Source organism: Nannospalax galili, unplaced genomic scaffold (assembly GCF_000622305.1).
Source record: "Nannospalax galili isolate Female #2095 unplaced genomic scaffold, S.galili_v1.0 scaffold1991, whole genome shotgun sequence".
NCBI classification, from domain to species: Eukaryota; Metazoa; Chordata; class Mammalia; order Rodentia; family Spalacidae; genus Nannospalax; species Nannospalax galili.
The window spans coordinates 6,386-17,255 of record NW_008329820.1 but is presented as its reverse complement, the minus strand read 5'-3'; the positions used below and the strand labels follow the sequence as shown (position 1 = coordinate 17,255).

At 45.3% G+C, this 10,870-nt stretch overlaps 1 pseudogene; it reads right to left on the bottom strand.

Annotated features, from left to right (window-relative positions):
• Positions 1–7,087, bottom strand: part of LOC103741217 — a 23,616-nt pseudogene extending 16,529 nt beyond the window's left edge.
• Between the last annotated feature and the right edge of the window lie 3,783 nt (positions 7,088–10,870).

Sequence of the window (10,870 nt, the reverse complement as noted above, 5' to 3'; positions counted from 1 at the left end):
GGAGGGAAGGGGGGAGGGAGGTGAGGGGAGGGAAGGGAAGGAGAGGGGATGGGAGGGAAGAGAAAGGAAAGGAAAGGAAAAGAGGAAAGACGAATAGAAAAAAGAATAAAGGAAAGAAAGGAGGAAAGGGAAACAAAAGGAAGGTAGAGGAGGAGAGGGGGGAAGACAGGACAGGAAGAACGGCAGTGTTCAGAGCCCAGGGAAGCTCACTGATGAGAAATGGACTCGGAAGGAATGATTGCTGGGTCTGGGTCTGAGGAGACGGAGTTAAAGCTGCCAGCAGACATACTGACCTCGGCAGACTAGGGCAAAAGACATGCATTTCCTCTTTGCACCTTCCAGAATTTTGCTTATGTCCCCACTATGAATCAATCCCAAAGCCAGCTGACTGGAACCTGAGAAACAGCCTTGGGAGTAAATAAACCTAACTGCAGACCAGAAATAGGGAAAGGGCAGAGAGGACCACCAGCTCCTCCCATCCACCCCACGTGAGCCCACTTCGGCACATGTCAAGTGTCCCATGATACACACATCAATTTGAAAGTACTTACTCAGAGGGCCATTTGGAACTGTGGATCCTTTGCTTGGACTGGATTCAGTGGAATAAAACTTCAAGGGGATCTGTGCTCTCCAGTCTATTCCACTCAAAACCAGGGTTTGTCTCTCAGAAATTCTCAGAAGTTACCTGAAATGGAGTTACTACACCCACTTGCAAACTTAATCTCCACCCTAATATTTCAGTTATCAATTGGAACAATCAGTTTCTCTTAACCACTGCCAGGGGTAAGGGGGCAGGATCTAAATACTGAAAGAAAGTGTATTTGTGCCTATGATTCCAGAGGGAGAGTCCGTGAGGGGCGGGGAGGCCTGGCGGCAGGCTGTCAGAGCAGAAAGCTGAGAGACCAAGTCTTCAAACAGCATACATGAATCAGAGAGAGCAAGCCCGAAGTGGAGTGGGGCTGACCCAATGAGTACTTCTAGCAAGACTCCACTTCCTAAAGGTTCCAGGACATCCCCAAACAAGACCACCAACTGGGGACCAGCTGTTGAATTACTTGGATGCTAGATGATACTTGATGCCCATGTATCTGTCAAGTTGCTGTTTTCCAGTATGTTGGACATATAACCACAATTTTAATTGCTAGGTCAAATAATAATTCTACCTAACTTTTGAGGATTTACCAACTTGTCTACAGCAGCAGTGCAGTGCAGCGCACGAGTTTCTATTCCTTGAAAAATCTTTTTAATTGATTTTTCATTTTGTCCTAATCATTCCATTCTTGTAGAGTGAAATCTCTGGGGAGTTTGTCCTTCCCTAATTTTTTTTTTTTCTTTTTGAGTTGTAAGGTCCCCCTGTAGCTCCAGCTACCCTGGAACTCTCAACGCAGACTGTCCTCGATCTCACAGAGACCCAATTGCGATTGAAGACGTGCACTACCATGACCAGCCCCTTTATCTGATTTTAAGCTAAGATGTTTCTTTGTTGATTTGTAGGAGTTTCTTCTGTCTTCTGAATGTTCGTTTCTTAGCTGATGTTTGATTTGCTTCCCCATCTGTTCTATCTTTCCAAGAACTTGGGTTATTCCATGCGATCCTGGGGTCCAAGGCTCCTTCACGAAAACCTAGAATAGTTTTCTATCACACTTGCGCTCAAAACACGGCACCCACCTTTTCCGGAAGCGATTTTTTGAACAGCATCCTAATACGTTGTCGCTAGATGGCGAGAGAACACGAGAAAATAGAGTGACGTCAAGGAGGGTATTGCTACCATATACGCATGCGCAGTAGCGCAACAAGGATTGGCTCTCAGGTTTCTGCGTTGTCGCTTTGTTGACGTCACTATGCTGTGACATCGCATAGCGCTGGAGGTTGTTGAGGCTGGAAGGCTGACGCTTTGGATGCTGTTGATTCCTGGCTGGAGAGCATCCTCTGCTGACAGGAATTTGGAGCCCAGCAGCTCCATGTTCTCCTCCAACATGAAGCCCAGGGGTCGCGGTGCACGGGGACGCAATCCGAGGGTCACTTAGGGCAGGAGATGGCGGCCTGAGCCTCGGAGAGCGAGTCCACGCGTGTCTCGGGGCGTCTCGGGGCTTGTGTGGCTGCCGCCGCCAGGTCTCCACACTCGTCTCCACGGCAGCCCCAGCTTTACAGCCGCGGGAACCTTTCACAGTGGACGAAGACGTGACGATCCCCCACGGAGCACAGCCGCCATTGTTCTGCAGCAAGGCCCAGATGATATGCTCATCGCCGTGTACAAAGCCAGAGGCTCTCAGGATGATCAGCTGCTCCTGAATGTAACAGCCTGACTGCCCCTGTCAGCCCTCCTGTGTCCCCAGTGGAGAAGTCATTGAAAGCTGGAATCCAACACCATCCTTTTAAATCTGGGCTCCTCCAGTAGAACGTGGTAGAGGTGGTTCGATCTTTACACCAATGACGTGACTTCCACAAACAAGGACTGATGGCCAAGGACAGACAATAAGCCTCATGGCCACTGGTCAAGCTTCTAGGAAAGCGTCCTCCTGTTGGTCAGCTTCCACGCTGTGAGGAAGCCAAACAGCCACATGGAGATGCTTGTGTTGGGGTAACCAGGCCCCCAGCAGAAGGCCTGGATGGGCTCCTGTGTGTGACCCAGTGACCATCTCCTACAGACTTTCCACCACCTCTTCCACAATGGTTCCAGAGTCCTGGGTGGGTGGAGTTTAATGTAGGAGTCCCATCCAGGGACACACATTCTGCAGTCTCTGCTCTTTGGCCAGTTGTGGTCTTCTGTGTTGTTTGCCCTCTGTTGCATGAGGAAGCTTCACTGGTGAGAGTTGTGAGCTGTATTAGTATTCTCACTAACCCTTGTTCCACTAAGTTCTGCGGGCCTTAGGTGTAGAGGTTCCATAGTAGATATGCCACTTAAGGTTGAGCATCTCACAGACACTTAATCTCTGTGTGTGACCAGTTGTGGAACTCTAATAGTCTCCGTCTGTTGGATAAAAAGAACTTTGATGAGTGCTGACAGATACATTTGCTGTAAATATAATGAGCCATATTTAGCATATGCTAAGAAAATACATTTGTGTAGGGAGGTGACAGATGTAAGGTTTTCTCTAAGATCTGTGACCTCTTCAGTCATGTATCTGGCTATGCTAAGTGCCACCCATTGGTTTAAGTCCAATTAGGTAGCTGTTGATTACCCCCAAGAGAAAAGTGCACTACTGCACAAATATATTTTGCTCTGCCAGTCATTGTTGTGGTTGTTAGGCTTCAGAGCTGGATTGGACCACTGATTGATTTTCTCCCTTGCATGGGAGTCCTCTACAACTATGAGAGCTAGTCTTCAGGGAAAAAGTGCACTACTGCACAAATATATTTTGCTCTGCCAGTCATTGTTGTGGTTATTAGGCTTCAGAGCTGGATTGGACCACTGATTGATTTTCTCCCTTAGCAGCTTGCATGGTGTCCTCTACAACTATGAGAGCTAGTCTTCAGGGAGAAGGCATCCCGGTCAGCTCCAAGTCCTGTGTCCAAAGTATGTCCTGTCTTCAGCAGTAAGGACTTACCTTCAAGTCTGGGAGGCAGTCAAGGGCTGTGGCAGCATCCGGAGTCATTTTGAGAATCTTGGGCTACCCTGACCAACAACTCAAAGGAAGGTTTTCCTGTCTGGCACTGTGTTTCTTGTTATGTAGCTTTAGCCAAACACATGTACTCATGTACAGATACTGTGTGTGTAGTTTTCAGTGGGCTTTTGAACTAATACATTTCTCTGCAGTTTTCCACACCAGCTAAGCATTATTTATCTCTCATCTATCTTCTTGTCTAACCTTCTCTCCTCCCTCCCCAGTTAAAGTACCCCCATGTTTCCCAATTTCCCCTTGAAATACCGGTCTCTTATTATCCCTCCCCCATTGAGCTTTTTCTTCCCTTTTATCCCCCATAGTTCCTTGTATATACTTCCCTCCTCTATACCCCCATTTTCCCAATTTCCTCCTTGGTGACATCTGTCTCCTACTATCCCCCTGTCTCGGGCTCTTTCTTTCCCTTTACCTCTATAGTTCCCTTCCATGTCCTGGCCCCTGCAGTTACAACACATTATATACTCACATATAAGGATTTGGTATAAGATCCACAAATGAAAGAGAATGTACTCGCTTGTTCCTCTGAGACTGTTCTTCACTTAGTGTAACAGTTTCTACTTCCATCCATTTCATGAAGATTACATGAGTTCATCTTTACTGCTGAGTAGAACTCCATTGTGTAAATGTACCACATTTTCATTATCCATTTGTCAGTTGAGGAACTTTTAGGTTTCTTCCATTTCTTAGCTATTGTGAAAAGAGTAGCAACAAACATGGATGTACAAGTGTCTCTGCAGTAAGATGAGTCCTTTGGGTATATGCCTAGGAGTATATAACCAAATCATATGATAGATTTTATAGGTTTTTAAATATATTTATTATTTTATAATATGGTTCATATTTTATGTGTGAGAGGGTGTAAGTACACCCATGTCATGCAATGCCTGCGGAGGTCAGAAGAGGGCATTGGATTCCCCTAGAACTGGAGTTATGGACGGTTGTTAGCTGCCGTGTGGAAACTGGGAATTGAACCCAGGTACTTTGCAAGTCCAGCCAGTGCTCTTAACCACTGAGCCATCTCTCTAACTCCCATTTTTAGTTTAAGAGTTCACCACACTGCTCTCCATAGTGACTGCACGAGTTTGCAATCCCACCAGCAGTGAATGAACATTTCCCTTTCCCCTAGCTTAATTTTTAGCATAATATTTAGAAGATCCAGGGTATTTGAGCATTGACTAAACCTTATTTCATTCTTATGATGGAATGATGTTCAATATTATGAATAGAACACATTTTGTTTCTCCATTATTATATTGATGGACACTTAGGGCTGTTGTGAATAAATAATGCTTGTTTTCATCCACCATCTCCAGCTCCTACAGTCTTCCACACCTTTTCCACAGTGATCCCTGAGCCTTGGGAGCAGGTGATTAGATATAGGTCTCCCACTTAGGGCTGAGCATTCTGTGGTCTCTTGTTCACTGCACATTGATCATTTACCATTTGTGGGTCTCTGTGTTAACCACCATCCACTGCCAGAAAACGTTCTCTGGTGAGAGTTGAGAAATTTACTAGTATGGATATAACAACTGATTATGAGTTTATTATTATGTCTGTTTAGCAAAATGATAACAGTAGGCTGTCCGCTGTGGCCTGTCTGGATACAGGTTTCTTGGCCTTGATAACAATGTCAGGTATGGACTCTGTATTGTGAAATGGACCTTAAATCCAATCAGAACGTGGTTGGCTACAGCCATACTATTCATGCCACTCTTGCACCAGTGGGCCTATTTCACCAAGCCAGTTGTTACTGTAGTTTACAGGTTTCACACCTGGGTAAGGCTGATGATGACTTTTCTCCCCGCAACATGTATAACACTTTCTAGTACTATGAAAATTAGCCAACAGCGATGTAGCTTCAAAGTCCGTGCCAGCCTGGTTTTTCCTTTTTTGTTCTGCAACTCTGGTATGTAGTGCCTTCTTCTATAGGGTCTTATTTTCAAATTCTGGTGCGTAATCAAGGTGGCAATAGCCAGTATTGTTTAGGGATCTGTGGGATTGCTCTGATCAACAATTCCAGAAGAGGGAGTCCATTCCTAGCACTGGGCTTTTCATTTGCTGGCCTGTGGAGTCTATAGGGCCCTTGAACCCCTGTTATGGGGGTAGCTACATCTAAACTCTTTGTATTTGTATGGAATATACTGAAAGAAGCTTCCATAGTAGCAACAGGGTAGTTGCACGTATGAACCCACAGTGCTTAATGACAGCATGCACAAGACCTGTGCAAAACCAAGTCAGGCAGTGTCCCAGCATGGATGGGGGAAATAGGCAGGAAGCCCCAGCCCTAGCTGAGGGTCTGTTGGCAATGGATAGATATTAAGAGAGGGGAGTGAGGTTCCCCTACTGGTGTTCCACCTGGTAGGTTGACTAGACTCAGGGTAGACACACCCAAAAGCACTTGAGCAACACAGATTAGACTTGATAGGCCTTTAAAAAAGTTAAAAGATGTAAATAACAATATAGGACATGAAGTTGGGGAGATGGTAAAGTGGGAGTGGAGAGGGAAGGGGCCTGAATATGACATAAATAAATTTCGTTAAATTCTCCAATAAATACAAATATTTTTTTAAAAGCCAAATAAGTATAGAGATAATAATGCTGCTATGATACTTTATGAGTTGCTATTTTCCAGCATGTTGGGCATGTAACCACGATTGTTATTGTTGGGTCATATAATCATTCTGTTTAACTTTTGAGAAATTCCCAACTTGTTTACAGTAGCAGTTCACATGGGTTTCTATTCCTTGAAAACTCTTTTTTGTTGATTTTTTCTTGTCTTAATCATTTTTGTAGAGTAGAGTGGTATGTTCTGGGAGCCTGCATTTCCCTGATGTCAGTGAGGCTGAGCATGTTTTGATTATGTTCTTGGTCACATGTATATTCTTACTGTAGAACCGTCTACCTTCATCTGATTTTAAATTATGGTGTTTCTTTGTTGATTTGCAGAAGCTCTTTCTGTTTTCTGAATATTCATTTATCTGATGTCTGATTTACTTTCCTGTCCGTGTTATCTTTCCAAGCACTTGGGTTAGTTCAGGCACTGGTGGGGTCCAAGAGTCCTTCACCAGCACCTACAATAGATTTCTGTCACTTTTACACTCAAAACATGGCACCCACCCTTTCCAGAAGCGTTTTCAATTTTATTTATATATAAATGTATATATATATAAATGTATATATATATATATATATTTGAGCTTTAGTGCATTTCCTATAACAAATCTTAATTCAGTCTAGACATCCTCCCCGATTGATGCCCCCAGCTCCCTGAGATGGACCTGGTGCATTCCTCCATGTATGTTAATTCCTATCCAGTCAAGCATTTGTACCCAGATGTCTTCCAGCTGCAAGTTCATCCACTGGAGTCTAGTCAGCCTATCCAGAGATCTTAAAGGTCTACTCTCCCTCACCCAGCAGTAATCATTCTCCAGCAGTTTCCAGGCTAGGGCCAGCCCACCACCCATTTCCCTTGCCCCCCTCTAGACCCTTGCTAGTTGAGTCTGGATGGATCTGGAGTCGAACAGCATCATCGCCTTAAGTTCACAAGAGCAAGCTTCCAGAGCATTTCTTGAACGGCATCCTAATACCTTGTCGCTAGATGGGGAAAGAACACCAGAAACTAGAGTAACATCAAGCAGGTGCCTGCTAAAATATACCAATGCGGGCTGGCTCAACAAGAATGGCTGCCAAATTTGTGACGTTGTCGCTTTGTTGACGTCACTGCGCAGCGGTGGTTGCTGGAACCGATACCTTTAGATGGTATTGAATCCTGGACGGGCAGCATCGTCGGCTGACAGGAATTTGGGACCCAGCGGCGCCACGTTCTCCTTCAACAGGGAGCCCAAAGGTCGCATTCGCGGGTCACTTAGGACCAGAGACGGCGGCCCGAGCCGCGGAGAGCGAGTCCACACGTGTCTCGGGGCTCGTGTGGCTGCCACCGCCAGGTCCCCACACTCGCCTCCACGGCAGCCCGAGCTTTGCAGCCGCGGGAACATTTCACGGTGGAGGGGGACCTGAAGATCCACAGGGAGCACAGATGCCACATGGTGATGCTTGTGTTGGGGTAACCAGGACCCCAGCAGAAGGCCTGGATGGGCTCATGTGTGTGACCCAGTGCCCATTTTCAAGAAACACCGATGAGCCATTCTGATATGAAACCCTTTGTGCTGTGAATCCAGCCACCACCACATGTAAAAAAATGATCCTACCCCATGAGTGTTGCGGGGTGGGGAGGCTAGGATAGTTTTAAGAGCCACTAATTGAAGAAACAAGGGTGATGCCTTGCATTTGTGCTCCGTGAATGGTGGTGTTTCGGGCAGGTGATTGTATTACAGTAACCGCTTGCCTATACAGAAGACACTCTGCATAATTCGGACCAAATCTATCTCCAAAGACTTAAATTGTCAGAAAACATGTTGCATTATGGTCCTGTAATCCAGGAATGTTGTGTTTGCCAGGTTCTTGGGATGGTCCTGACAGGTCCTGATGAAGAAGTGCTATGAGCCGAGTTAACAGGCGTTGTGCCAGATCATCATTAGTCACTTGTATGAACCACAAAGGCTTGGAACTCCCTCCCCAGGCTTCTAGCACCATGTCCATCAGTGTGGGAGTGAGCAGGTGCCTTTGTCCTTAGACCTAGCTCTACAACTCCACTTACCTGAGGGATGGTAACGCAGTCCTACCTGTGCCCCAGGGATCCCAGAATAAATATCCTAAAGAATGCCAAGCAAACCAAGATACGTACTAATGAGGATGGAGGAATCTGTGATTTCAACCTGAGGCATGGGGGACCTGTGGGGCATCCTGTTGGCAGCTTTGTGATAGCGTATGGGTGGTCTCAGTTCTGATAATGGAGTCCTAACTTACAGTTTTGCAATTATTTCAGGTTCACAAGTTTTGAAGGAAGAGTTTCTGTCTTCACGCAGCTTCCCGTATATCACATAATCTTAGTATAATTCTGTAACAGGGAAATGAACTCTGTCACAATACTGTTAACTTGATCATGTCAGTTGGAAGGCTGCACTTCATTTCTATACTTGATTGTGTCAGTTGTGCCCTCATGTCTGCTTCCTGTTTTACAATGCAGTGTAGAGTCCTGCTTATTCTCTGTGTGCATGTGTGTGCTGATGTGTGCTATGTGTGTGCATGTACACACATAGGACAAGACACAGTCTCTGATGTCCTTCCTTGGGTGCTGCCCACTTTTTTTGGAGACGTGGTCTCTCCCTGGCTTGAAATTTGCAAAGTAAGGTTAGGAACTTGCCAAGATACCCAGGGAGTCCCCTGTCTCTTCCTCCCCTGTTCTGGGATTATGAGCATGTACGCCATGCCTGAAATTTTGTTTTACATGGGTTCTGTGGATCACACTCAGATCCCCATGCTTGCAAGGCAAGCAAGCACTGTACTGACCGGGCTTCCTCCCAAGCTCCATGCATTACTTTTGATTGTATAGACTCCTTTGCGACCTCCCAACTGAGATCTTGTTGTCTTAAAGTCTACGTTTTTCTTTTTATATCTGTGAATGGCAAAACCAAACTACTCACCAAAACTTTAAAATGGGATGCTTTCATCTTTTATTTATTCTCTGACAATTCCATACATGTATGTAATGCATCTTGCTCATATCCATCTCTACACAGACACCCCAACATGTTCCTCTCCCCCAGTTTTTCTCCTTTTTTTGTTTGCTTTTTGGAACCCACTGAGTCCAACTAGTGCTGCCTGCTGGGATACTGATCTTGCTTTTATCATGTGCAGGTAACCATGGCTGCAACATCTCCCAAATCCCGCCCCATTCCAGCTCTTACATTCTTTGCACACCCTCTTGGGCAATGTCCCCCTGTGCCTTGGGGGGTTTGTGCATATTCTCACTTAGGGGTCAGCTGTGAACATTAGCTTATTAGCACTGTGACCAATTCTGAGTCGCTGTGTGAACTGCTGCCCAGTGCAGAAGGAGCTTCTGTGACCAAGGTTGAGAGCAGCCCTAGTCTAGGGGACTGTGGTGATTTGAATGGGAAGTGCTCCCCATAGGCTCAAGTTTGTGAACACTTGGTATGTGGTCCCAAGCTGGTGGCAATGTTTGGAAAGGTCATAGAAGCTTCCGGAGGTGTGACCTTGCTGGAGGAAGCCTTTGAGAGTTCATAGCCTCAGCCCACTTCCAGTTGCTCTCCTGGCTTTCAGCACATGCTGGAAGATGTGCAGCTCAGCTTTCTTCTCTGGCGGCCTCCTGCTGTGCCTCCCCAACATGATGGGCTCTCCCTCTGGAACAACAAGCAGAAATAAATTATTCCTTCTATAAATTACCTTGGCCGTGGTATTTTATCACAGCAACAGAAAAATAACTAGTAGAGGATATCCTGGCTTTCAGCACATGCTGGAAGATGTGCAGCTCAGCTTTCTTCTCTGGCAGCCTCCTGCTGTGCCTTCCCAACATGATGGGCTCTCCCTCTGGAAAAAAAAAGCAGAAATAAATTATTCCTTCTATAAATTACCTTGGCCGTGGTATTTTATCACAGCAACAGAAAAATAACTAGTAGAGGATATAAGCAAAAATACCTAGAAGGTAGTTTGGCCATGTTCATTTAGGAAAAATAAGAGTAGGTTCTGCCTAGGGCTTATGAGCTCTGGAACCATGGGCTTTTGACCTGGTTGACAGTGCCAAATCATGAATATTCTCCTGTGGAGCAGGCCTCAAATCCAATCAGAAAGTGGTTGGTTACCTCCATAACCTTTGTGGCACTTTTTAACCAGTGGTCACATCTTGCCTGGAAGGTACATATAAAGGAAAACCCAGAATACTTTACCCAGAAAAACTGTCTCTCTGAGTTGAAAAGGAAAGGAAAAGCTCCCATGATACAAATAGGCTGAAAGAATACATGTCCACCAAACTGGCCCAACAGAGAATACTCAAAGCAACAGAAAGAAATGAAGAAGAGAATGACCATATGCAAGAGGCCATAGAAAGAAAACAAATGAAAAAACAGAAAGACAAAATAGGACTAAGAACACAAACAGAAAATAAAATGACAGAACCAATACATAACTTTCAACAAGAACTTTAAATACCAATGGTCTCAAATCCCCAGTCAAAAGACACAGGCTAGTTAAATAGTTAAGAAAATATTCAGACATGATTGGGAATGTTCAGGATGGCATGGTAATAGACAAGTACATCTGTCAACGCTCATCAGTGACGCTTCTCTATACAACACAGGGCGATGCACCTAGAAGGATACAACTGGTTAAGT